The 26,533-nt window shown below is 44.0% G+C and overlaps 1 protein-coding gene across 2 annotated transcripts in view; it reads right to left on the minus strand.

Annotated features, from left to right (window-relative positions):
- Positions 1-26,533, minus strand: part of LOC115458932 (RNA-binding protein with multiple splicing 2) — a 168,086-nt gene that overhangs the window by 14,104 nt on the left and 127,449 nt on the right. The window lies entirely within an intron of this gene.

Raw genomic sequence — 26,533 nt, forward strand, 5'->3', positions numbered from 1 at the left:
GGACGGTTTCCCTGTGCACTCTGCTCCCCATGATTCAGGCAAACAGTTGACTATGCTCTCTGGACTTAAAGAATGCCTACACCCACATACAGTATGTCCATGTCACAAGAAATCTCAGATTTCAAGTGGTGAACACACACTACCAGTGTCACATATTGCCCTTTAGCCTTGCCATAATTGCAGCATGTCTATGCAGATGGAGTGCACATGTTCCCCTTAGATGATTGGCTGGTTAAGAACATACCCAAAGATAAACTCAAGAATCAATGCAGAGAACCATTTGGGTTTTGGAGCTTTTAGGTTGTTGCAAACTACCCAAAGTCCCACCTCCTGCCAGTTCAGTGATTGGAGTTCATTTGAGCCCTGAGACACAGTTCAAGTGCAGGGCGTCCTTCTGGATATCAGGGCAGCAGCAGGTCTGTCTCAGCCAGGTCACAAGCTCAGCAGATGTTGAGGTTGTTGGGGCACATGGCCACCATAGTGCGTCTCCATTTGAGAGAGGCTCAAATGGAGCCTAGCTTCTCTACTGTCTCAAGCCTCAGGGAACCTAGTGGCGATACAAAGGAGCAGATCACAAAATAATTCTTTTCAAAAGCATCTTTATTCATGTGAGGTCTAGAACTAAAATAAGTCTGACACTTGCTGCTAGTTTTGCTGCTGAATTGGTATGTGAGGCTGCCATCTCCTGGAATGAAGTGTTTTACAGCAAAGGTGGTAGAGTGGCTGTTCCATAATGCTTGATTATTCTCATCCCAACAGACCTTGGTCAGTATCTGGCTTATTTTAATTCTAGACCTCACAAAGTGCTTTTGAAAAGAATCCTCCATTTATGACCTGCTCCTTTGCATCACTGTTTGAATTTTGTGGATCACTTGCCCTGTTACCTCATATCTGCCATTCCCAGTTTGAAAGTCACTTTTGTGGTGGATGATTTAGCCCAAGCTGATCAGACTTACATTCCAAATTTCCCCCTTCCCCACAAGACCTTGACAGATGCATCCAACCTAGGCTGGGTAACTCACATGGATAGGCTTCACACCCAGGGTCACTGGTCCACTCTGGAGACTCTGCTTCACATCAGTTGACAGCTATTTGGAAACACACTGAAGGCTTTCAGAGATCAGCTGCTAAACCCGAAACCTTATCACATGACTGATCAACCCCTTTGCTATCAATGATCAAGCACTACCACCTTAAAAACCTTATATCGAATAGGGTCTCTCTATAATCGATGACCTAAAATATGTTACAATCCAATTTACTACTCAGGAACCTTCATGCAATACCATAATGTATTCTTCTTTACCATGTATGTATGCACATGGTATATATACATACCATGATCTGTTCCAAATACGTTATGTTCCATGTATATATGCACCTTAACGCATTACCATTTGTAATTCTGTTACCCGGAAATGGCAACTGCCATTACAGCAAATGTAAGCCACATTGAGCCTGCAAGTTGGTGGGAAAATGTGGGATACAAATGCTAAATAAAATAAACAAAATTCTCATCTAACCAGATTGCGAAGTACTACATCAACAAGCAGAGAGGCACAGGCTTATACCTCATTTCAGGATGTGGCAATGGGCCTCCAGCTAACGCATGGTGCTTAAGGTTATGTCTTTGGACAGCAATTACAACAGCCTGGCAGACAGACTGAACAGAGTGATCAACTGCACTAGAAGACTCCGAATATGGATGCAGCCTGCCAGAATTTGAGTGTGGGACACTCTTGGTAGATCTTTTTGCCACTCAGAGGCTCTCAGTTCCTACTCCAGACTTGAGATTACACAGCAGACTAGGGTTGAATGCCTTCTATCATTAAGGGAAGAGTCTTCTGTATCCAGAGATACTTTTCTGGGCACGACCTTGTTCAAACTCAGGCAGAATCGTGGAACCATAAGACAGATATGGCTCCCTCTACTTATGGAGTTAGAGGGGTGTCTTGCATCCTGGCCTCCAATCCCTAGCCCTCACAGCTTGAAAGTTGAGCGTGTAGTTTGGTCCCTCCAACTGTTTTGAAGTTGTCTCCCAGATCCTGCTTGCTTCCAGGAAAGGTTCCACTAAGAAGTCGTACAATGTTAAATACAAGAGGTTTGCCATCTAGTGTGAGGGCAAAGCTTTAAGTTCTTTCTTGAGGTGTAGGTACAAGCTAGATTTACTTTAAGTGAATAGCACCATTATGCCATGTCAATGGTGTGCACTCATTTTGATTTTTTGGTGATAAGGTATGCCATTTTACACAGAGATGTTAATGCCCCTATGTAAGTCATTAATGAGACCCCATTTGGAGTATGGTGTTCAGTTTTAGAGGCCATACCTAGCTAAGGACATCAAAGACCTGAAGCAATCCAGAGCAAAAAGACAAAAAAAATGGTATGGGGTTTGTGCCAAAAGCTGTTTGAAGAGACTTGATGACCTGAATATGTATACCCTAGAAAGGAGGAATAGAGGAGATATGATGCAGATGTTTAAATAATTGAGAAGTATGAATACACAAATGGTTTCCAGATATGGGGAAGTGGTAGAACTAGAGGACATGGATTCAGATTACAGGGTGGTAGACTTAGGAGTAATGCCAGGAAGTACTTTTTCACAGAGGGTGGTGGATGCCTGGAATGTCCACCCGAGGGAGGTCGTAGAGAAGAAAAAGGTGACGAATTCAAAAATGCATGGAAGAAAGACTGGAATCAAAACTTGTCAGTGCTTAGGCAGGAATTCCAGTATTGGACAGACTTCTACAGTGTGTCCTACTTACAGATGAGCAGGAGTGGGTTTTGATAGCAACTCCAGCAGTTGGGAAATAGGACCAGTTCCGGGCAGATTTCTACAGTCTTTGACCCAAGGATAGCAGAGACAAGATTAAGAACAAGTGTGTGTGTCACATTCACCAAAAGAGTTGATAGTGCAAACTGACATTTTACTTGCTATTTTGGATTGCTGGTTTAATCAAGTATTGAAAATGAATATGACTTTCCAAAACTTATAAAACCACTCTTCCTTGATTGTGTGACTGCCTTATTTGTTATGCCAGTATTTGATCACATCCAACTGCAACATGGAGTGGCAGGTGTGGCTCTGACTGCCTTATTGGGCAGAATAGATGGACCAGGCAAGTCTATCTGCCATTATATACTATGTTTCCTTCCCAATAGAAGTTGTCCAAGTGTAGAAACAATTGAACAACTAGTTGCATATCCATTGTGAATTGTCTTAAAACATTCAAAAGATCACCACATTCTTTGCCATATTCCTGCCGAAAGTACAGCACAAAGAAAGGATGCCGAGACTTACTAAAACCATAGTAACATTCAGTTTTAATTTTGAAAGCTTTAACCAGTCAGCTGACCTGCTGCATAGTATACTTAATATCTCCAATTTCAAGAGGGGACAATGTGGCTATTCATGAAAAACAATATCACTCGCTCCCCTTATCGGTTGATGCAACTTCCTGTATTCCTCCAAAGTAAACTTGGGCTGGGAGAGGTTCAGGCTACACTGACTGAATCCTCTTTCCCCACACAAGATATATGTTACCTACTTTTGTCAAGTTTACCTTTCCCCTTTGTGTGTTTTATTATGGTCCTCTATATCTGTTCTATTTAATCCATTGCAGTTGAGAAAAAGCACAAAAGACCTGGGATATTTCAGGATTTAGACAATTGTAGATTGAAAATCAAACTAAAGCATGATACTGGCAGCTTCATCTCAGTTCTTCAGTCTTTTTCAGCAATAGTAGGTCCAGGAAAATCATAGCTACCAGTCATGAATGGAAAAAAAAAAGTATCCATGAAAGGCTTCAAAGTAAAAACCACTACAGTCAATGTTGCTTCTATCACATGGGAATAACTATAGAGTTCAGGCCCATGTCAGCAGCTATATGGTTTTAGGCTCTGCAAAGTAAACATTTAGGAGAAACCAGCAACTTGTATATATTAAGAGGAAAATTTGTTGCAGCAGTCTTGCCTAAAAGGGGTCTGAAAAACTCCCACTGTATGCAAAAGACTCCCCCCTGTGGTGCACAACAGGGTAACATAGTAGATGACAGCAGATAAAGACCTGTACGGCCCATCCAGTCTGCCCAACAAGATAAACTCGTTTACATGGCATGTGATCCTTTATATGTATACCAAAGTTTGATTTATCCTTGCCTTTCTCAGGGCACAGACCGTAGAAGTCTACCCAGCACTGTACTTGTACTAAGTTCTGAAGCTAACGTCAAAGCCCCTAAAAATTTACACTCCAGCCTATCCCTATCTATTCAGTCACAATCAGGGCATAGACCGTAGAAGTCTGCCCAGCTCCCATTTTGTTTCCCCAATTACCAGCGTCGCCACCCAATCTCCCCGGAACCATTCATTCTAAACAGAATTCCTTTGTGTTTATCCCACGCATGTTTGAATTCCATTACCGTTTTCATCTCCACCACCTCCCGCGGGAGAGCATTCCACATATCCACCATCCTCTCTGTGAAAAAAATACTTCCCGACATTTGTCCCGAGTCTGCCCCCCTTTAACCTCAATTCATGTCCTCTAGTTCTACTGCCTTCCCATCTCTGAGAAAGGTTCATTTGTGGATTAATACCTTTCAAATATTTGAACATCTGTATCATGCCACCTTTGTTTCTCCTTTCCTCTAAGGTATACATGTTCAGGTCAACAAGTCTCTCCTTACAAATCCCATACCATTTTTCTAGCTTTTCTTTGCACCGCTTCCAGTCTTTTTACATCTTTACAACGACTTGTAGAGGAGCAATACCTCCTTTCTTCTACTGTTATGCCCCTCTCAACGCAGCATAGCATCCTTCTGGCCATGGCCATCGCCTCGTCACCTTGTTTCTTCACCTTTAGATCCTCAGCCAGCAACACCCCAAGGTGTCTCTCCTGAGTCGAGCTTACTTATCTCTCCCCTCCTATTCTGTTTCTCACTTTCGGGTTTCTGCACCCCAAGTGCATAACTCTACACTTCTTGGCATTAAATTTTAACTCTTATTACATGAAACCCCTTTTCCTTTTTTTTTTTTTTTTAATTTGCTCTTATCCTGCAATAAGCTTATATTACTACTACTACTACTATTTAGCATTTCTATAGCGCTACAAGGCGTACGCAGCGCTGCACAAACATAGAAGAAAGACAGTCCCTGCTCAAAGAGCTTATAATCTAATAGACAAAAAATAAAGTAAGCAAATCAAATCAATTAATGTGAACGGGAAGGAAGAGAGGAGGGTAGGTGGAGGTGAGTGGTTACGAGTCAAAAGCAATGTTAAAGAGGTGGGCTTTCAGTCTAGATTTAAAGGTGGCCAAGGATGGGGCAAGACGTAGGGGCTCAGGAAGTTTATTCCAGGCGTAGGGTGCAGCGAGACAGAAGGCGCGAAGTCTGGAGTTGGCAGTAGTGGAGAATTCCATAAATTAAATAAACTTTAAACGTGCAGTGCTCAGTTATCACCTATTACAACAGAAAAAGGCTCTTAGTAATAGTGTGTACCGGACATCATAGCACTGCTGCCCTGTCTTCCTCCTCTAATTATCCATTATATTGCAATATTATTTAGTTAAAGAGGAGATCCTCTTATCTTGTTCACTTATCTTATGGCTGCAGTGCCGTTCTTTGTTGATGTTGGTCCGCCTTTTCTTCTGGTGTAATGGCTGACAATATTGTGCTTGTGATCCTCTAACTAATGTTCATTATTCTTAAATCAATCCATCAGTTTTCTTTCAACTGGATCTTTTTGTTCTGTTTTGTTCTCTGTTTTGCTGGTGTCATCGCATCATCAGAACTTTATATCTCTGGTCTGGGACATCATTTCCTCCCAGACTCCTGAGGCAGGCCTTTGGCCGAAACACAGTACTGTGTCGAGTCAACAATAAAAGTTTACTCCTTTTATATACCATCTCATTCTATGTCCTGAAGTCATTGGTCCACTTCCCACTTTGTTTATTTGCATCTTTACCCCGTCGGATTTAGCATTCATCCACTTTGTGGAGACTGTACCCCATTTGCTTCCCCAACTTTTACCATAGCTGCTGTTTTTCTCCAATGCTGTGGAACCACTTCCATCTCGAAATATCCACTGCAGATCCACAAGGACTTTGTGCTCCCCTAGTATGCCAGGATCTCAATCCCATTGGCTTCATCCAGTAAGTTCATAAGCCATGAATTGTGGGTTATCTACTTCACTCCTGTATGTATCTATGCAGCAGTCTAGTGTTTTCTTCCATAAACAGTGAAGTTCATCCAGCAAGTCTGCCTTTTCCTTTCCAAATATTTATCCTCAGCATCTTTCAGTTTTGCAATGTCATCTGACTTGCCTCCTCTTCCATAACACCTAAAAAGTCTTACCTTGCTTTGTGTTTCTCCAGGACTATATATACTTTGTAAACACTATCCTATTAGCTTTATTTTTTCCAGTCAGCTCCTTGAAAAACCATATTTTTTCCACCACAATCTTTACTGTGACTAAGTTGGGTAGCTCAGAATTCCTAAGTATCAGCCAGCTAGAACAGTGGTTCCTAATCTGTGATGGCAAACCACCTTGGCATCATTTCTTCTTGCTGACTAAAAGTTTCAAGTGAGCCACTTGTTTCCTGCTGGTTCTGTGAAATCAGAACTTTGGAGGACCCTGCAGTGTTGCAAGATCCCACGGTGTTCCAACTTCAGAAGGAAGTCAGAAGAGGTGGTGTAGCAGCAGCAGCAGTAAGTCCCTCTACTGGCTGGAGATCTTTAGACAGGGAAGGAGCACCACCATGAATTATAGCTGTGACGTGCCTGTTTCACTGCATATATGTTTAGTGTGTTTCAAACTCAGTGGTGAAAGATTTATACGCTTCAGTAATGGTGTGAATCTTTTCTGACTTGCTTTGTAAAAAGGGAGATTTTATCACATACGCCCATATTTTGATTTTGTCATCTGCTCATAACTGACCTGAAGGATTTGCCTTAGTGTCAAAAAATATACAGTCAATAAAAAAAAGTATTACCGTATTTTTTTTCTTGCTTTTCTATTACCTTGCAAGGTTAAACTCTTGTGATTGAAACGCTGATAGCAATCATGGCTCCTGCACAGACCCTTACCAAACAGCACAGCATTCTAGTAGCTACCCTATCCAGCAAGCAGCACCACACCTCTAATATTTGGGGGGGGGGGGGCTACTACTAATAGTACAAGATACACACAACGCTGTACACTAAACATGGAGGCTGCATGACATCCATAATCCCAGTTCTGAGCAATAAGCTCTGCCCAGTCTGCCACCCAAACCAAAAGCACCACCCCAGGCCCACCTCAGAAGCCCTGGTTTAGTGACCTAACTAGAGCAGGAGAGCTCCCCAGTCACTCCTGCCCTTGCTAGTTCCAATCTCAAAATATAATGTTCCCCATGATTTAGTACAGAAAAGGTTAAGTTAGAACTGAATTGCCTTGGCAGACCATCTCCATAGACAAGTTATTGTAGCATGGCATGGACTTTAACTTGCACGGTAACACTAAGGGGGGCTTAGCAACGAGTGAAGTAATGTTTAACTCTGTTCAACTATTTTTAGGACAACATTTACTTCTTGAGAAATACCTCAAATGACATCTATATGCACATTGTCAGTCAAGAAATAAGGGCAAGAACATTTATCCCTCAATAAGGGCAAGAACATTCATCCCTCAAAAAGTCTCATTGAAGTGAGAAATAAACTGAAGTATATCACATTCTGCAAAAGATTACACTTCTATTCCTTCCACCCCCAAAACACTACTCTTTCCACAAAGGATTGATCAGTTTTAGGCAGCTGTGCCACACCCTCTACAGAAAAAGAAAAAAAAAATCATGTTATTAAAATGTCCTGCTTTAAAAGAGCAAACAAAAAAGAATCCACAAAAACACTAGGGCAGTTTCCCAACCTTGTCAAACTTGGGCCTAACTTTTTCAGAAGTACTGTGCAACACACCAACCTCTGCAGAGCACACAGACGCTCATGATCAAAAGCAAACTCCAGCGCTAGAGGCTGTTAATGCCATACTAGCGCTGGAGTTTGCTGCCGACCCATGATCAGAGCCCTCGGGTGCGTTGCTACAGCATGCAAATGCATGCTAAACAGGGCTCTCAGCGCAAGTAGCTTGCAAATGCATGGTAATCAGCGCTTAACACATTCATCCCCAATGATCAGCGGCCAGCGCGCCAAAGATTGGGTCGCTGGCCGCGGCAAAATCTACGCCAGCTCCGAGCTGGTGTTAGGGTTTGCACCGATCATTGGGAAGGAATGGTGAGCCCTGTCCAGTGGATCCGCCCGACGATCTCACCCCCCCCCCCCCAAGTTCAGGGAGGGCTGGAGATTCGGTGCGTTTCCAGCCCCCCAAACCCCCAGAAAATATCAAGTGGCTGCCGCCGCCAGCCAAACCCTCTCCCACCCAGCGAGCGACGGGGGGGGGGGGGGGGGGGGGGCTGGAGGTCCACCCCAACTCCCCCCCCACATTGTTGTACTAATCCCTGGTGGTCCAGTAGGAGTAGTGACAACCCCCCTCCCGGCACCCCTACCCTCTCCCAACCCAGCGAGCTGAAGCCACCCCAACTTCCCCCCCCCCAGCGTATACCAATCCCTGGTGGTCTAGAAGTAGTGACAACCCCCCTCCCGGCCCCCCCTACCTTTAGTTGGAAGAGGGACGCAGCCTGCCTCCCTCCTCTTCCAGTGGAGGGCATCGCAAAATGGCGGCGCCCAGCCCCGCCCATTGCATCCTCCAGCCCCCCACCCCCGTCGCTTGCTGGGTAGGAGAGTGGGAGAGGGTTTGGTCGGCACCGGCGGCCACTTGATATTTTCTGGGGGTTCGGGGGGAAACCGGAGGTCCGCCAGACCTCCAGCCCCATTTTGCCTTGCTCGGGGCAGGGGTAGTCAGGGCTTGGTGGTCCATGGACCTCCAGCCCCTGTGTTTGATAGGTTTGGGCTTTTGACAGCCCAGACCTGTCAAACAAGTGCAGGAGAATTGTGCTGAGCGCATGCTCAGGTACAATTCTCCCGCACTTCTACCCCTTGATCAGAGATAATTGCGCTGCTTAAATTTGCATGCATTATCTCTGATCATTGATGCAGAAAAGCCCTGCGCTTTTCCAGCGCTATTTTTAGAGCGCTGTTTGGAACAGTGCGGGGCTTTGGATCATGATGGCCACAGTGAGGACATGGGAATTGCATAGCTGAAAGAAAAGCTTAGGAATGAAAGTCCCACCAGAGGGTAGATGGACCCAATAGGCAGATTAAGAGGGAAAAGAGAAGATGCTGTACTTAGTTCATATATTTCACAAAGCAGGGTCCAATAGTTTGTGCCCTGCATGCTGTTTTGTTTTTTGGGTTTTTTTTTTTTTTTGTTGTTTTTTTTTTTACACACAGGTCATGTGCCGTTTAGTAAGGAGAACTTAACTTCCATATTGGGTCAAACCAAAAGGTCCATTCAGCCCAGTACCCTATTTCCAACAGTAGGAAAATCCATGTCACAAGTTCCTGGTAGGATCCCAAGTAGAAGATTTCATGCTAGTGACACCAGGGATAATCAGTGGCTTTCTTTAGGTCTCCCTTAATGGTTTATGGACTTTTCCTCCAGGAATTTGTTGAACCCTTAACCTGGCTTTTACCATATCCTCTCAAGTTACAGAGCTTCACTACATGTTGAGTAAAGATTCTCATAATTGTTTTAAATGTATTACTAAGTAAATTAAGGCTGTGGTCCCCTAGTGTCTATGTTTATTGGTATTTGATAAAACTGCCCTTATTGCAAATGCAAATCAAAGTGATGTACAATTAAAAAGAAAAAAAATATGAAAGAACACCATAGTAAAATAGGACAGTAAACATTCAAACCAGGCACAAACATACTAGAGGAAGAAGGGGAAAGGGCGCCTACTGGCAACAAATGCCCAAGCTTAACAGCCGTTTGCAAATCATAACAAAAGAGGAATGAAGTACCAACCATTGTAAGCCAATGAACTATCAAAGTTAGAAAGGGAGTACTCTGGCCTGAGTGAAAGTGGAATGTTATTCCATAAATGAGGGGCCAAGTAAAATGCAGTTTTCTTGGTGGATTCTAACTGTGCAAGAGGGGGGCTTTGGAGAACAAGTCTAAAGTCATTTAAAGATCTTAATTGTGGTGGGGAGTAGGGAATGGTTAATTTAGCCAAATAATTTGGGAGACTTGTACAAAGAGCTTTCAAAGTAAGCAGCAAAACCTTATACTGAATTCTTGATTCATCTGCAAGCCAGTGGAGCTTTTTTGAGAAGGGGAGTTACATGATCTCTTCGCTTAGCTTTACATAATACCCTAGCCACAGTGTTTTGCTTTTTCTCCATTCCACTTCACTCAGGGTCTCCCTTCAGTCATCTTCTCACAGCTGAAGTGCCCTAACCTCTTTAGCCTATCATATGTCTTGTTCCATCCCTTAATTATTCTGGTCGTCATCTGTACCTTTTCTAATTTTGCTATCGGAGATGCAGTGATCAGAGCTGCACACAACTCAAGGTTCTGTTACACCAAGGAGCAATAGAGACATGACATTTTTAAATTCACTATTCCTTTCCCATAACCTAACATTGTTTGCTGTTTTGGCAACCACTCTTCAGCATCCTTTTCCTAGGTGGAAATTCCTATAATGAGTCATGTAGTTATTCTCAGTGCATTTTTTGTAGAAAAAAAGGTGCCGGTACTCATTATGGGCGGGGTCACCACATATGGCCCTACCCCTATGATAGCCACACCCACATTAGCCACACCCCTTATATCAGCCATGGCGTATATAAACAGACATCATTGAAAATATACTAGTATAGGAGAAAAACAATAACTTGTGATTTTTTTTCATTATAAATCATTTCTGTAAGATGTTACAGCTCCAGTATACCCAGTGCAAAATAAGACAACAGATATAAGTTCTCAAATTGGACAAATTCCAAACACTAAAATGAAAATAAAATAATTTTCTACCTTTGTCTGGTGATTGTTTTCTATCCATACTGGTCCAAGTGTCTGATTCTGCTGCTCTCTATCTGTTCTCTTAACTCCGTTTTCAGGGCTTCCTTTCCATTTATTTCTTTACTTTCCTCCTTTCTTCTTCCATGTCCAGCATTTCTCCTCTCTCCCCGCCAACCCCTCCATCCATCCATGTCCAGCAATTCTCCTCTATCTCCTGCTCTGCTCTCCTCTCCATCCATTTCCAGCATTTCTCCTTCCTCCCCTGCCATCCCATCCATGTGGATCTCCTTCCTATCTTCCCTCCCCTCCATCCATGTCCAGCATGTCTCCTCTCTCCCCTGCCCTCCCATGTCCAGTGATTCTCCTCTCTCCCCTGCCCTCCTCTCCTATCCAAGTCCAGCAATTCTCTCTTCCCTGCCTTCCCCTTCCATCCATGTCCAGCAATTCTCCATTCTCCTCTCTCCCCTGCCCTACTATCCCATCCCCTCCATGTCCAGCTATTCTCTTTTGCCCCCTATCCTCCCCCTCCCTTCAATGTCCAGTGACTCGCCCCAGCCTCCACCTGCCCCCGAGATCATTCAAACCCCAGCCTCATTTGCCCAGCCCCCCTTGCCCACACACACACACACACCCAGCCCCCCTTGCCCCCCCCACACACACCCCCAGCCCCACACACACACCCAGCCCCACTTGCCCACACATCCCCCCAGCCCCACTAGCCCACACACACCCCCAGCCCCACTTGCTCACCCTCCCCTGCTGTTTGTATCCCGCCAATCCCTGCCTCAAACTTATTTTTTCATGAACCGGCAGACAAGAAAGAAAACAATCAGCAGACGGGCTTGCCTCCTTCCATCGCGTCGGCCGCTTCGTTTCCCTGCATTCTCAGCGCGTCCCGCCCTTGAGGAAAGGAAATGACATAAGAGGGCGGGACGCGCTGAGAATGCAGGGAAACGAAGCGGCCGACGCGATGGAAGGAGGCAAGCCCTTCTGCTGTTTGTTTTCTTTCTTGTCTGCCGGTTCGCGAAAAAAAAATAAAAGTTTTAGAGGCAGGGATCGGCCGGGTGCAAACAGCAGGGAGTGAGCAGGTGAGCCCCAGAAAAAAAGGTGCTGGTACGCCGTACCATCGCGTACCGGCACAAAAAAAGCACTGGTTATTCTTCCCAATGTGCATGACTTCCACATTAAATTTCTTCTATCATGTGACTGCCTAGTCTTCCTGCAATTTCTCAATTTGCATGTAATGCAATAATTTCAGATACTGTCATCTGCAAATTTAATCACATCACTCACTGTTCTGTTTCCAGATCATTTAAAAATGCTAAGACAGGTCCTAGTACAAATTCCTGGGATTCCATTAAGAAAACAGTTAAATGGCCAATTTTCTATCTTCTCAGTCCACAACTGGATATTGCCTCTTATCCTATGGCTTTTTAAATTTTATCTGGAGTCTCATTAAGAACTGTCAAGTGTTCTGAACCCCCCCCCCCCCCCAGATATACTATATGTTCACCTTTAGCCACATTAAAAAAAAATAGGACATTGGTTAAGCAAGACTTCCTCTGGCTAAACCCATGTTGACTCTCCCATTAAGCTTTGTTTATACATTTTGTTTATAAGAGCTCTGTTATTTTGCTCAGCACTAACATCAGGCTCACTAGTGTGTTTCCAGCATCAGCCCTGTAAAATCCATTTTTTAAAAAGGATTGCATTGGCCACAGTCATGATTGGGGGGGGGGGGGGGGGGGGAACCATTGTTCGAATTTCGCAGGCCGAAAAAAAGAGAAATCAGATACTCAGACTACTTCATGACCTCAAAAGGTCTAAACCGCTGCCTCTAAGTGTCCCACTTTTGCATAGAAACACAAAGTTTAAAAAAAAAAAAAAAAAAAAAAAAAAAAGAAACACAAAGTTTCAGCCTCTATTCAAGCAGGAGAATCTCACTGTCCTTGATCTCAAGGAGGCGTACTTGCATATACCCATATAGCTACAGCATTAAAGGTTTTACAATTTGTGGTGCTGGGCAATCACTTCCAGGTCATATCTTTGCTCTTCAGTCTTGCCATTGCTCCAAGAATGTTTACCAAGGTTATAATGGTGTTGGCCTAGACGACTGGCTCATTTCTGTGTCATCCTATTTGGTCAGCATGGTGGCAATGGACAGTGTTGTCTATCTTCTGTAGTCATTGGGTTGGGTGATCAATTTCAAGAAGAGCAGACTAACTATTGCAGGCATTAAATATCTGTGTGTTCTATTTGACACAGCAAGGAAGAGGATCTTCCTCACAGAATGCAGAAGTCAAAGCGGATTCAACAGAATCATCTTCTCAGTCAGGACAGGCCTAGAGTCTTGGGCTCCGTCCAGGTTCTGGGGTCAATGACAGCAATGTTGGAAGTGGTGCCACGAGCAAGGGCTCATTTGCTCATTACAGGAGTCTCTCAGCTGCTGGTCTCCAGTGTCACAGAAGTAAAACCATCTTCTTTGGAAGCTGGTTGCCAGATACAGTATGCCGTGGTTGTCACACAGGAATTTGACCGTTTGGGCCCCAGTCCGAGTTTTCTCCAACAATGTGACAGAGGCAGGCGTTGTTCGCCAAAACACAGATCAGTGTCGAGTGTATTAATGAAATGTCTTATTTTACGATTCATCTCCCCAGTGTTTTGGAGTTGTGTTGATCAGGCCTACTTATGTATTTTATTTCTACTCCCATAGTGGATCCAGTTTCACCACTTTTATGGTTTTTCCAGTGAATATTTGCAAGGTTTTGATGTGGCTTACATTGAATACTTTTGCCAAGCACTAGGATGGACATTGCAATGCGCTCAGAAGCCAGTTTTGGGGCTTCAGTCCTTAGGGCAGTGGCACCAGGATTTCACCCACTCTAGGGATTGCTTTTAAACATCCCACAGATTCAGGAATAGTGGGAAACTACATAATGGAAGCAGAAGCTAGGTCTTACCTGATGATTTTTTATTAGTCCTTCTCACTATTGTAGAGGCCCATTTGAGGTTTAGTGTTTACACAAGAAAATCCAGCCAGGAACAATAAGGAATTTGAACTAGCTTGTACAAGTAGGAACCCAACCATCAGTCTCATTTCAGCAGCAGATCCTATCTGAGCTAACAGGTGTGAAGGGCATACTACAGAAGGTTATATGGGGGAGATCAAGTGATGTGATGAGCACGGCATCTGTGCATAGTTGCAGGTCCGGAACCCCCAACCTCCATTAAGCTTTAATCTTCAATAATTTTTGAACCTTTTGAGAACCTGACTGGGAAACCTAACCGCACTGTGTGGAAAAATATAATCAACAAATCACCAGCAATGCACAGAAACCAATCCAAAAAGAAAAAGGGAAAGCAGGCAAACAATACATCACCCTTGCCCGATGTTTTTACAGATGCCCACTCTCCCAACTTACATTGGTGGTGGATAGGGCCTTGGAACCAAAGCTAGGGGCTATGTCCCACAAACTTGACACTTTTCAAGCTGCCTTGGATGGCTTAGCAGTTTAGACCGGAGAGGTGGAAACCCGCTTGTCTATGGAGGATGACGTGCTTCAGCAAGACCAGACCTATAGTGTCTACAGAAACAACTGCAAGAGCACACCACCAAGCCTGAAGATCTGGAAAACCGTTCCCATAGGAACAATCTTCAGATTATAGGTTTGCCAGAGGCGATACCTAAACATAACCTTACAACTTAGCAAGTTCTTTTGTAAGCCATTCTTCTAGCTATCTCAGACCACATGGGCCCTTTAGGTTTGCCAGAAGCAATACCTGAACATAACCTTGCAACTTAGCTAGAAGAATGGCTTACAAAAGAACATTGCTATCTCAGACCACATGGGCCCTTTAGTCAGAGCGAGTGCACAGACTGGGCTGAGTCTCCGAGGATCAGAATTGTTCCAGAATCATTATGGCTAAGATCCTGAATTACTGACGACATGATAATCCTCCATGGATTTCGGCTGAAGAAAGACAACTTACAAAGGACAACGCATGTATTTCAAGATTACTCCCCTGCGGTGCAAGAATGGAGAAAATTCCACTATTTGCGAATCATTAATACAGAAGGGAATCCGCTTTATGCTTCTCTATCCAGCTACTCTAAAAGTATATCACCAAGGCAGATGGTCCTCCTTTACAACAGTTGCAGAGGCTAACAGCAGCCTTTTTGATGATGCCACTGGACCAGAGGACACATGACGGGTCTTTTTCATTACTTTGGTGAATATGTGAAGTAGAACAATGCTTCCCAGGTTGCTTTAACTTTTGCTACAATGTCCGTCCGCCTGGCCAGGATGAACAGACGGATGCAGAAATGTTAAATGAAATTAGAGATGCAAACAAACTGGGCAACAATAAAATGGGTAATTTCAATTACCCCGATATTAACTGGGTAAATGTAACAGGGCACACTAGGGAGGTAAAATTCCTTGATAGAAATCAAGAACAGCTTTATGGAGCAGCTGGTACAGGAGCTGATGAGAGAAGGAAAACTTCTAGACCTAGTCCTTAGTGGAGCGCATGATCTGGTGCGGGAGGTAATGGTACTGGGGCCGCTTGACATAATATGATAAGATTTGATATTAGCTTTGAAGTATACATAGGAAATCAAATACGTTAGCGTTTAACTTCAAAAAAAGGAGACTATGATAAAATGAGAAGAATGGTAAAAAAAAAAAAAAAAAAAAGAGGAGCAACTGCGAGGGTCAAAAATTTACATCAGGCCAAATATATTCCGCGTATTAAAAAAAGGAGGACGGAAGACCAAACGACAGCTGGTGTGGTTAAAATGCGAGGTGAAGGAAGCTATTGGAGCTAAAAGAAAATCCTTCAGAAAATGGAAGGAACCAACTGAAAATAATAAACAGCATAAGGAATGTCAAGTCAAATGCAAAGCGCTGATAAGGAAGGCTAAGAGGGACTTCGAAAAAAAGATTGTGTTGGATGCAAAAACATAGTAAACAATTTTTTTTTAGGTATATTAAAAGCAGGAAGCCGGCAAAAGAATCGGTTGGACCGCTTGATGAACGAGTAAAAGGGGCGATTAGGGAAGACAAAGCCGTAGCGGAGAGATTAAATGAATTCTTTGCTTCGGTCTTCACCGAGGAAGATTTGGGTGGGATACTGGTACCGGAAATGATATTCAAACTGACGAGTCGGAGAAAATGAATTCTCTGTAAACCTGGAGGATGTAATGGGGCAGTTCTACAAACTGAAGAGTAGCAAATCTCCTGGACTGGATGGTATTCATCCCAAAGTACTGATAGAACTGAAAAATGAGCTTGCGGAGCTATTGTTAGTAATATGTAATTTATCTTTAAAATTGAGTGTGGTACCGGAAGATTGGAGGGTGGCCAATGTAACGCCAATTTTTAAAAAAGTTCCAGAGGAGATCTGGGAAATTATAGACCAGTCTGACATCAGTGCTGGGCAAAATGGTAGAGACTTAAAATTACAAAGCATATTCAAAAGCATGGATTAATGAGACAAAGTCAACATGGATTTAGTGAAGGGAAATCTTGCCTCACCAATCTACTACATTTCTTTGAAGGGGTGAACAAACATGTGGATAAAGGTGAGCTGGTTGATATTGTACATCTGGATTTTCAGAAGGCATTTGACAAAGTACCTCATGAAAGACTCGAGAGGAAATTGGAGAATCATGGGATAGGAGGTAGTGTCCTATTGTGGCTTAAAAACTGGTTAAAAGAGATGAGGGTTAAATGGTCAGTATTCTCAATGGAGAAGGGTAGTTAGTGGGGTTCCCAAGGGTTTGTGCTGGGACCGCCGCTGCTTTTAATGTATTTATAAATGATCTAGAGATGGGAGTAACTAGTGAGGTAATTTAAATTTGCTGATGACACAAAGTTACAAGTCATTAAATCGCGGGAGGATTGTGAAAAAATTACAAGAGAACCTTAAGAGACTGGGCTTCTAAATAGCAGATGACGTTTAATGTGAGCAAGTGCAAAGTGATGCATGTGGGAAAGAGGAACCCGAATTATAGCTATGTCATGCAAGGTTCCACGTTAGGAGTCACAGACCAAGAAAGGGATCTAGGTGTCGATGATACATTGAAAGCTTCTGCTGAGTGTGCTGCTGAGGCTAAGAAAGCAAATAGAATGTTAGGTATTATTAGGAAAGGAATGGAAAACAAAAATGAGGATGTTATAATGCCTTTGTATCGGTCCATGGTGCGACCGCACCTCCAATATTGTGCTCCATTCTGGTCGCCACAACTCAAAAAAGATATAGTGGAATTAGAAAAGGTGCAGAGAAGGGCGACGAACATGATAAAGGGGATGGGATGACTTCCCTATGAGGAAAGGCTAAAGCAGCTAGGGCTCTTCAGCTTGGAGAAAAGGCGGCTGAGGGGAGATATGATAGAGGTCTATAAAGTAATGAGTGGAGTTGAATGGGTAGATGTGAAGAGTCTGTTTACGCTTTCCAAAAATACTAGGACTAGGGGGCATGCGATGAAGCTACAATGTAGTAAATTTAAAACAAATCGGTTCACTCAACGTGTAATTAAACTCTGGAATTTGTTCCCAGAGAATGTGGTAAAGGCAGTTAGCTTAGCGAGTTTAAAAAAAGGTTTGGACTGCTTCCTAAAGGAAACATCCATAGACCATTATTAAATGGACTTGGAGAAAATCCACTATTTCTGGGATAAGCCATATAAAATGTTTTGTACTTTTTTAGGATCTTGCCAGGTAATTGTGACCTGGATTGGCCACTGTTGGAAAGAGGATGCTGGGCTTGCAGTGGCGTACCAAGGTGGGGGCGGTCCGCCCCGGGTGCACGCCGCTGGGGGGGGTGCCATGCGCCGGTCAGCGTCGTTCGTTTCCATGCTCCCTCTGACCTGGAACAGGAAATAACCTGTTTCGGGGCAGAGGGAGCATGGAAACGAACGACACTGACCGGCGCGCGGCACCCCCCCAGTGGTGTGCACCCGGGGGGGGGGGTTTCTTTCGCCGGGGTGGGGGGTGTCACGCTGCACAGGGGAGCGGGGCACATTGGCGATCCGCCCCAGGTGTCAGCGCCCCTAGGAACGCCACTGTGGGCTTGATGGACCTTTGGTCTTTCCCAGTATGGCAATACTTATGTACTTATGTAATTACCTGAGAGGGTGGGAACTGGGGGGGTCCCTTGCACCAGGCCCACCCAACGGTAGCACATGTTTAGCGGTAGCTGGTGGGGATCCCAAGCTCTGCCAGCTGAAGACTTCCCCCTGATGGTAATGAAAATGCTGCTCTCCACAATACTGGCACCTGCGCATGCTCAGTTTTCAGCGCATGCCTGCTGCAGACTACCAAGGTGGAGAGAAGCATTTTCCCAGCAGCTGAGATATTTTTTGGGTTGTGTGTGTGTGTGTGTGTGTGGGGGGGGGGGGGGGGGGGGGGGGGGGGAACATTTGGTGCCCACCACTTCTTGCCTAGGCCCACCCAAAATCTGCTGTCTGGCTACGCCCTTGCCTTGCCCCTCCAGTGATCTCCACTCTACCTGGTGAGATTCTCGCTGGTGAGATGTATGCAAAAAACTATTAGTGTTCTGGGGAGGAAGAGAGGGTCAGGGAGTTTGCTCTGACAATTTATGGTGGAATCAGTGTGGGTTTGCCTTAGGGGAAGGAACATTTGGGGTTGAGAAGGGAAGAGAACAATTGCACGGGAGGAATGACCTCCATGTATTAGTTTACTATTGGCTATTCGAACACTATGGCAGGCATACTAGCTTCTGGTACCTCCCGTCAATGGAAGACTGCTTGTTGGGGTAGGGCACTACAGAGAGCCTGGGCAGGCTGGGCACCTGGGTTTTGTTCCAAACAGATTCAGCAGTTACACACATTTTCTTTATGACCCAACTTACTATTGTCCACTGGCTAACATACTCCATCGGATAATAGGTTCCTGAACAGATTGGCTTTGTATGACATCGCCACTCAGTCCATAATGTGCGAAGCCTCCCTTTAGCCATTGCTCACTTCCAAGTCACTAATACACTGTCACTGAGAGTTAGCCTAGATACTGAAAAGGCATTTGATTGGGTAGGTTGGCAATATCTATTCCAGGTCGGTTCTACAACGCAATACAGACTTTGTATCGTCACTCTACAGCAAGTATACTGGGTGAATGGAACAAGGAAAGTTTTGAGGTGGAGCGAGGCATGCGACAAGAGAGTCCACTTTCTGCTCTTATTTCTTTCCTTGGAGCCCCTGTTGTGTGTCCTCAGAGCCGCTGAAGAGGTGCCTGGTATACAGTTACTAGACCATCATATTAAAACCCTTGCTTATGCAAATGATTTACTTGTGGTGCTGTCTGATCCAAATCACTCCTTACCTAACCTATTAGGTATTATTACTGATTATGGCCATTATTCAGGCTTTAAAAAACACTTACAAAAATCACAAGCCCTACCTATATTATCCACACTAAACTGAAATGGGCAGGGGCTTTCCCCACTTGCTTGGGCAGACAGCACCTTAAGTTCTTGGAATCTATATTCCATCAGAACTTAATTATATAGCTTAAATCTCACAAGATTACGGCAGACAACCCAAGTACGTTTGCAGGCTTGGCGAGCCTTTCCACTTTCACTATTGGGGCGAATAGTTAATTGTTCCTAAATGGTTATATGTTTTTCAGCTTCTACCATTATACTGTAAAATGCGGAGGTACACTGTTTAAAACAGATCTTTGCAGAGATTCCTCTGGAGAGGGAAGAGGGCTCGTTTCCCCATATCCACTCTTCACATCCCAGTGGAGCATGGAGAACTAGGATTATTAAATGTGCATCACCTTACCATAGCCAGCGGTGTGCAACATAATGACTGGTTTTGCAATACAGATGATTACAGTCCTGGAAACACAACAAACATCTGGTACTCATTTCAGCTACATTCTCACACATTGGGAAGGGGGGCAACATCCCCCAGTATTACAAAACTTTTATTCTGTCTACAGCAAAGGTGACTTGGCACTTGGATTTGTCACCTCCACTGTTTCTGTTCAGAGGTTAACCATACCTATTTGCAACAACCCAGCTTTTTCCTCCTGGTCAACATTATTCAGTTTTAACGGTGAAAGCGAGGAGTGGTCTATTTGCTTCATGTAGTGATGGCTGAAGGAAGTGTCCAAATCCTTTAAAGAATGCCAAAGAGATCTAACTGATGATGTTCAGGAAGAACTTGCAACTGCATTTACCCTGGGAGCACAACAAAGGTGCCTCTTTCCTTTCATCATCGGCACCTTAGAGATACGATATCAGAACTCAATCCAAGCTTGGTGGTTATTTGGAAGACAGAAAGTCAATTTAAAGTCCATATCCTATCTATGCAGGGCTCAAAGAACTTTGCAGACTTTACAGATTTTACATATCCAGAGATAAGCATTTCATATGAGGCTATCCTCTACAGGCCTCTTGTTTAAAATGTGGAAACTATTGGAGGTCACATTGGGGACATGTTCTGGTCTTGCCGAGATGCAGTCATGTTTTGGAAACAGATTTTGTCTTGGGTGTCTCGACACTGGTGTACAGGATGGCATTATGACCCCATGGCTCTTGTTTGGCAATCCTAAGTTAGGGCCTTCTATCCCTAGTGGATTTACAGCTTTTGTAACTAGAGCTACTATAATGGCTAAACAAGTTATATTGACAGTTTTGGCTTTCCTCGAGAGGGCCCTTTTTTCAACATGTGCACGTCACATGATTGAGTTATTGTACTTGGAGCGCATGACCCTTCAAGACATTTCTCCTGCTGCTGGAGTACAATTTCACAGCGCTGGGACCCTTTTTGGGGTACCAGTTCACCTAACAGCCGAGTCGGGTTTTGAATTTGTGACCATGTTCTTTTCCCTCGGGGTTTATGGGAAGGGTTTGAGAGGATGGGCGTTTCTATTAGTTTATACATATAAGGGGACGATATAGGTGGATTCTAGGGCTGGGAGGAATATCAAGTTGTATTGCTCTTCGGAAAACACTGTATAAGTAGAAAACTGCAATTATTGTACTATTGTTGGCAACGTTGATAACATACTTAAACAAGATATAATATGGACAAAGGGAAGATCTGGATCAGTTCTTAGCTCAGAGTCTGACAAGTCACTGAAGGCAAAGAAGCAACCTCATTCTATCAGCTAGCATTTCCTCAGAGCTCAGTTTTTATGATACCACTAAGGCATTTTCTTATCTCCCTCCCTCAGTTTATGGCTCCAGTTTCTACAATGAATTAGCTTTATTTGAAACTTTTAGAGCTAAGATACTATGAACTAAGGACCAGATGGCCGTTTCTCTCCTCCCCCAATGGCAAAACTTGACACTAGTTTCAGACATGGTACTCATGGGGCTAGTACCAGTACTATAAATAATGCTTCCAAATCAGTAGGGCTTGATTTTCAGTTCAGCAATTCAGTGATCAGAAATTATTTGTAGAGCTTAAGCTCCTGCACCATTCTAGAATTCAGGTCTTGAGAATCTGAAATTTGTTTTCTACAAATTTATTACATCTATTTGTATAGGTGCCCATTTCTCATGGATCCAGTGATACTAGTATGCTGGAAATTTACTTAAGGTACTAGGTGGGAGGAAAGATGAACATCTCTAAAGGCATGATTCCCTTCACAAGGGCAATCCCAAGAGGCTCTAAGGCTTTCCTTCAAAGCTCAACAAACAAGGAAACCAGTCATCAGGGCATCCATCGGCCAAGGGGAGAATGTTATGGTGGCATTAGAAGATACTACTAGTCCTGTCAACGTTTCAGCACTGTTAACTGCATTTTTATGAACTGTGTAAAACACTGGTTGACCAAGTTCAAAAGTCAGCTATGTGTATTATATCTAGATTCATGAATTTTGTTTTTTTAATGCAGTTAAAGGAAGATTACAGCCCGCATGTAGAAAGTCACTTCATTGATCTAAATGTATCCGTATAAAAATTGTGGTTAAAGCAGATAGCGTAGCAGGGTTAAAAATGTTTAGACAAGTTCCTGAAAGAAAAGTAAAAAAAACATTAATTAGACTTGGAAAAATCCATTGCTTCTTCCTGGTAAGCAAAATGCTTCTCTTTTGGGATCTTGCCATGTAATTGGCCTGGAATGACCACTGTTAGAAATAGATAATGGGCTTGATAAACCTTTGGTCTGTCCCAACAAGGCAATGTTTGTGCTTTCTACTCTAGACCCTCCCCTCTCAAAAGCATGCAGGAAAGGAGAGAGTAAGGCTGAAGCAGAGAGTTATTTTGCTCTTTAATGCAGCTCCTCCCCTCATTTCTGGAGAGCTAAATGCCATTATGCATATGCATATGTAAGAAAACCCATCTCACTTATTTGCAAACTTTCGGTCTGGGAACTAACATTTGCATAGCTTTGTTGCCCACTAAGGTGGCAGTTCTAGTGGGCACCTACATTTAGGTGGCCCAAGGCCATGAGAGTCCTGGGCACCAGGTTCTGTTATAAAATACTAGCAAGCCCCAGTATCAGTGTGGGTTAACATTTAGGCCCCTTGCAGTAGCAACCAACTCTAAGTATGGGCACTTGAATGTGGTAGGGGATGTGCATAATGTACGGTATTAAGTTATGCCTATTAAGAGGAAGCCCCATTCATGCTCACCCATGTGTACACTCCCCTTGTAAATACATATTACGAGCCTAGCTGTGCATGACATTTCTATATGCTGAAGTTCCTCTCCCTATTGTATCCATGTTTAGTCTTTGGATGATGCTGTTAAGTTACATGGGTAGTTACACAATAGCACTTAAGTGACCTACTAGTATTCTATGCACACAAGGGGCCCATGCGTCTAAATTATAGAATTGTCCTTTAAACCAGCTCCATCTGTACCTCCCTAGAGACAGTGGCTGTGCATCTAAGCAGTGGGAGCACCTAGCTTGTCCCTCCCCAAAGCACATTGCCCCACACCTGTCCTCCTAGCAAGGGGGTGCGTGGCTGTTCTCTGCCAGTCCCATCCTGAACAGGGACCAGCAGAGCCGACAGCCATGCACTTGCTCTGTGCACCCTCTTGCTACCTGCACCCAGAGCAGACCACCTCCACTGCCCCGCTCTTGGTATGCTACTGCACCTAAGTTAAAGGTCTGTTGATAACCATGACAGTTTTGATCAGTATACAACTTCCTCTGTACATCTCAAGACCAGCACAGTGGAGCCTAGGCTCTGAATTCAGACCAGTCTATGAGACACCATCCAAGTCACAAAACAGCTCAGGACTCTGTCCTGATGGTAGATTCAATCAAATCTTGCCAGGACCACTCCCTTCCAAATTCTTCCAATCCAAACTTTTCTTGACTAGGGAGAACTCCGCACAGGGTCTCTGATGTCAGGAAAAGCATCAGATAAAATACCTAGATACACTGATAATCTAAAATGCTCTAAGAAGCTATCTTAATCCAAACATCCAATCAGGTACTACATTCTGTGAAATATCAAGGGCAACCAGGATAGTTGCCACCAATGGGAGACTTCAGCTTGCACAGGTACATATATTGAAAAACCTAGAACAACATGAGCAGTCCCTGGATAGAGGGGTAGCAAAGCAAGATATTCCATGAGAGAGGAATACCCATCATGGATTTGTTTCTCATCTAAAAGTTATATTCAAGAGTAGGACACATGACAAATAGCCTCAGATGCTGCCTAGATTGGAGAAGCCTTCTTACACATGTATCAGATTTCACCAGCAGCAGACTTAGTCAAACAGAATTTCTTCTATTATAGTTGTCTATCTAGGATCTTAACAGGTTGGGGATCTTTCCCAACTTTAAGAGTGAACATCTCTCAAAAGCAGTTTTCCAGGTCCTTCAGCCTGATGTTGAAGGAGAATTAGTTCACATTCTGTTGATAGAAGCCACAAGGATAAGATATGGTACGAGACTCTCTGCCTGGTGGTCTTATGATAAGGGAAGGGTCTGCCACCCAGTACGAGGGCTGTGGATCCTTTTTCCTGTCCTAAACTCTGCTCAATAGCTTTGATATCTGAAGGTTTAAAAGATTTTAGGCTTCAACCTAGTGCAATTTGTATATACCAGGCTGAAGTAAATCCATCTACAGCCTTAGTAGTTTGCATCTTGCAGGGTTTGCATATGAAGTCTCCTATCAGGCCTCCCGTGTGTCTTGAGCCTTCAGCTTGTACTACCGAGTTTGATGAAAGCCTCTCACCACTGGACCCCTGTGAGCTGATGTACTTGACCAATAAAGAACCTATTCTTGGTTGCAATCACTGACATGTAGAGTCAATGGGCTCCAAGCTTTAATCTCATCTGCCTATACAAAAGATTGATAAGGGTGGTTTTGCACACAGCCTAAGGATTTTTTTTTAAACCTCAACTGTCAAGGCATCTCAAACCACAGGTCCACAAAAGGTGAGCATGCCATGCAGTGTGGATAGCAAAAGCCTTAGCCTACTTTAAATCCACTAAAGTCCTTTAAAATAAAAGCAAAAAGCTGGGTAGACTCACTAAACCTGGGACTGCTATAGCCAAGCACCCACTAGTTTGACAGATTGCATTTTACATATGCCCCAGCAGCTTTGACCCTAGAGGGGCATGTCAAGGCTCAAGTCCACAACTACAACAAAAAAGTGTTCCCCACCTAAAATCAGCTTCCATCTAACTGGGATTTGGAGAGATATTTACTATCTCAGTAGATTAGTGAATGAATCCTATAAATGAAGTTAGAATCTAACTCCATCCCCACCCCTTTGGCCTGTCTGGTAATCTGGAAGTTAAAAAAAAAAATGGTTTACTATTAGCATTTACCTTTTTTGTTGAGACAACCTACGTTTTGAGAAAACAGTTACTTGTTAAAAGAAAAATGAATATCTGTAACAGGTATTCAAGGATGAGGGAGGCAGGTAGCATCTGTCAGGACACATCTCTTAACAGTTGGCTTCCCTTAGCATAGCTTTACATAACTGAGGTAGCCCTATGTGACTACTGTCGCAGCTACCCACCTGCTCAGTGCACTGCTCTAGAAAACTAAGACTTCTATTGTTCCCTAGGTCTGTGTCACTGCAGACGGCGTTGATCCGGGTTCCCCAAAGGGAACGACTGGCGATCCGGAGGATTTTGGCGGATCTGCTTAATAACTCTGTGTGGCAGTGGCTGAGGACATTCAGCCGCATAATGACCGAATTGTTGGCAGCGATAACACTGGACATTGGCATGGCGATCGGGACTAGGCTGAGAACGGCCGTCCTTGCGACGCCTATTATTGTCGGGTGGGCCCCGTGGGGGGGCCTCATTGAGGTTGAGACCAGTGGCCACAATCATCAGGGTAATCATTTCTACGGTCTGGGCGGTTCGGGTTATCTAGCGAGGGGAGGTCACTGGGTCGCCTGCGGTCTCTCTGTGGCTGTCGTCTCTGCATCCGGGAGACATGCAGCGATGACAAGTCTGGAGGAGGTTGACGGTATTGACTATGAGGAAGGTGCTGGCATGGACATTCCACGGCGTAATGTCCCAATTGGAAACAACGGTTGTACTGTACTTCAGCTTGGTGGCTGGGAGTAGGCTGAGAGCGATAGTCCTGGCACTGATTGTTAGCACTAGGAGCATTGGGATTATGTGGAATGGGTGAATCATGATTGAAGGTGGCATGTGCAAGAGTCGTGGTATGGCGGCTTGTGTTCTGTGCAACACGATCAGGCCGGTAACCATCCCTGCATTCATAGGCATAATGACCAGCTTGGTTGCATCGCCAACAATGAACTTTGGAATGACGTGTATTGGGACGTGGGGGATGGATTAAGCACTGGACAACTAGAGGTGGCTCTTGCAGGGGGCCGTCTACCAGGCCCGCGGATTAAGATTGACCTCACCAGGTATCAATAACGATGTCAGATCGACAGTGTCTGGGATCACGCGATCAGTGATAGGTCGATACCCATCTACTGAGGATCTGCGAGTGGAGACGATGGGTGGAATCGGGTGTGTGTGTGTAAATAAAGTTTAATAACCTTTTGAGAATTTTGGTATTAAAGGTGCCCTTACGGGGTCACGAGAGTCAGGCTGAAACTTATTCCAGGAATGCCATATTTGGCAAAACTTTATAAGATTTTTGTGGTCTCCTGGGAAGTGATTTATCACTCTCTCAAGAGGCAGCATATTGAATTGGGTACCAGAACTCTGGTATGGCAGAACACCGATATCTGGGTTGTGTCAAATTGTACTGGCAAATCTAGTCTTATAGAACACCTATATCACTACTCTCTGTCACTATTATCTCCACAAGAAATCCGAATATAAAATTGCCAAAAGAAATCCGACTATGAATACTACTAAAAATCACCAACTCCGTAGGTTAATCACAACTAACGTGACAACAAACTACAGGTACACGGAGGAAATCCGAAAGGTCACACCAACGTCTCGGGGTTCCCTTAATGGCACACCCCCTCTACTGTGTTACCCTGCGCTGGGTAGACAGATAGATAAGGCGGGGGACATGCACCGTGCAAAATGTATGCTGAAGGACTCAAATGTCCGTTCCGTCATTCCCTAACTACTCTAACCATGCTCGCTAAATTCCCTACACTATTTCTGACTAAATCTGGGTTAGTACCTAAGCT

Source organism: Microcaecilia unicolor, unplaced genomic scaffold (assembly GCF_901765095.1).
Source record: "Microcaecilia unicolor unplaced genomic scaffold, aMicUni1.1, whole genome shotgun sequence".
NCBI lineage: Eukaryota > Metazoa > Chordata > Amphibia > Gymnophiona > Siphonopidae > Microcaecilia > Microcaecilia unicolor.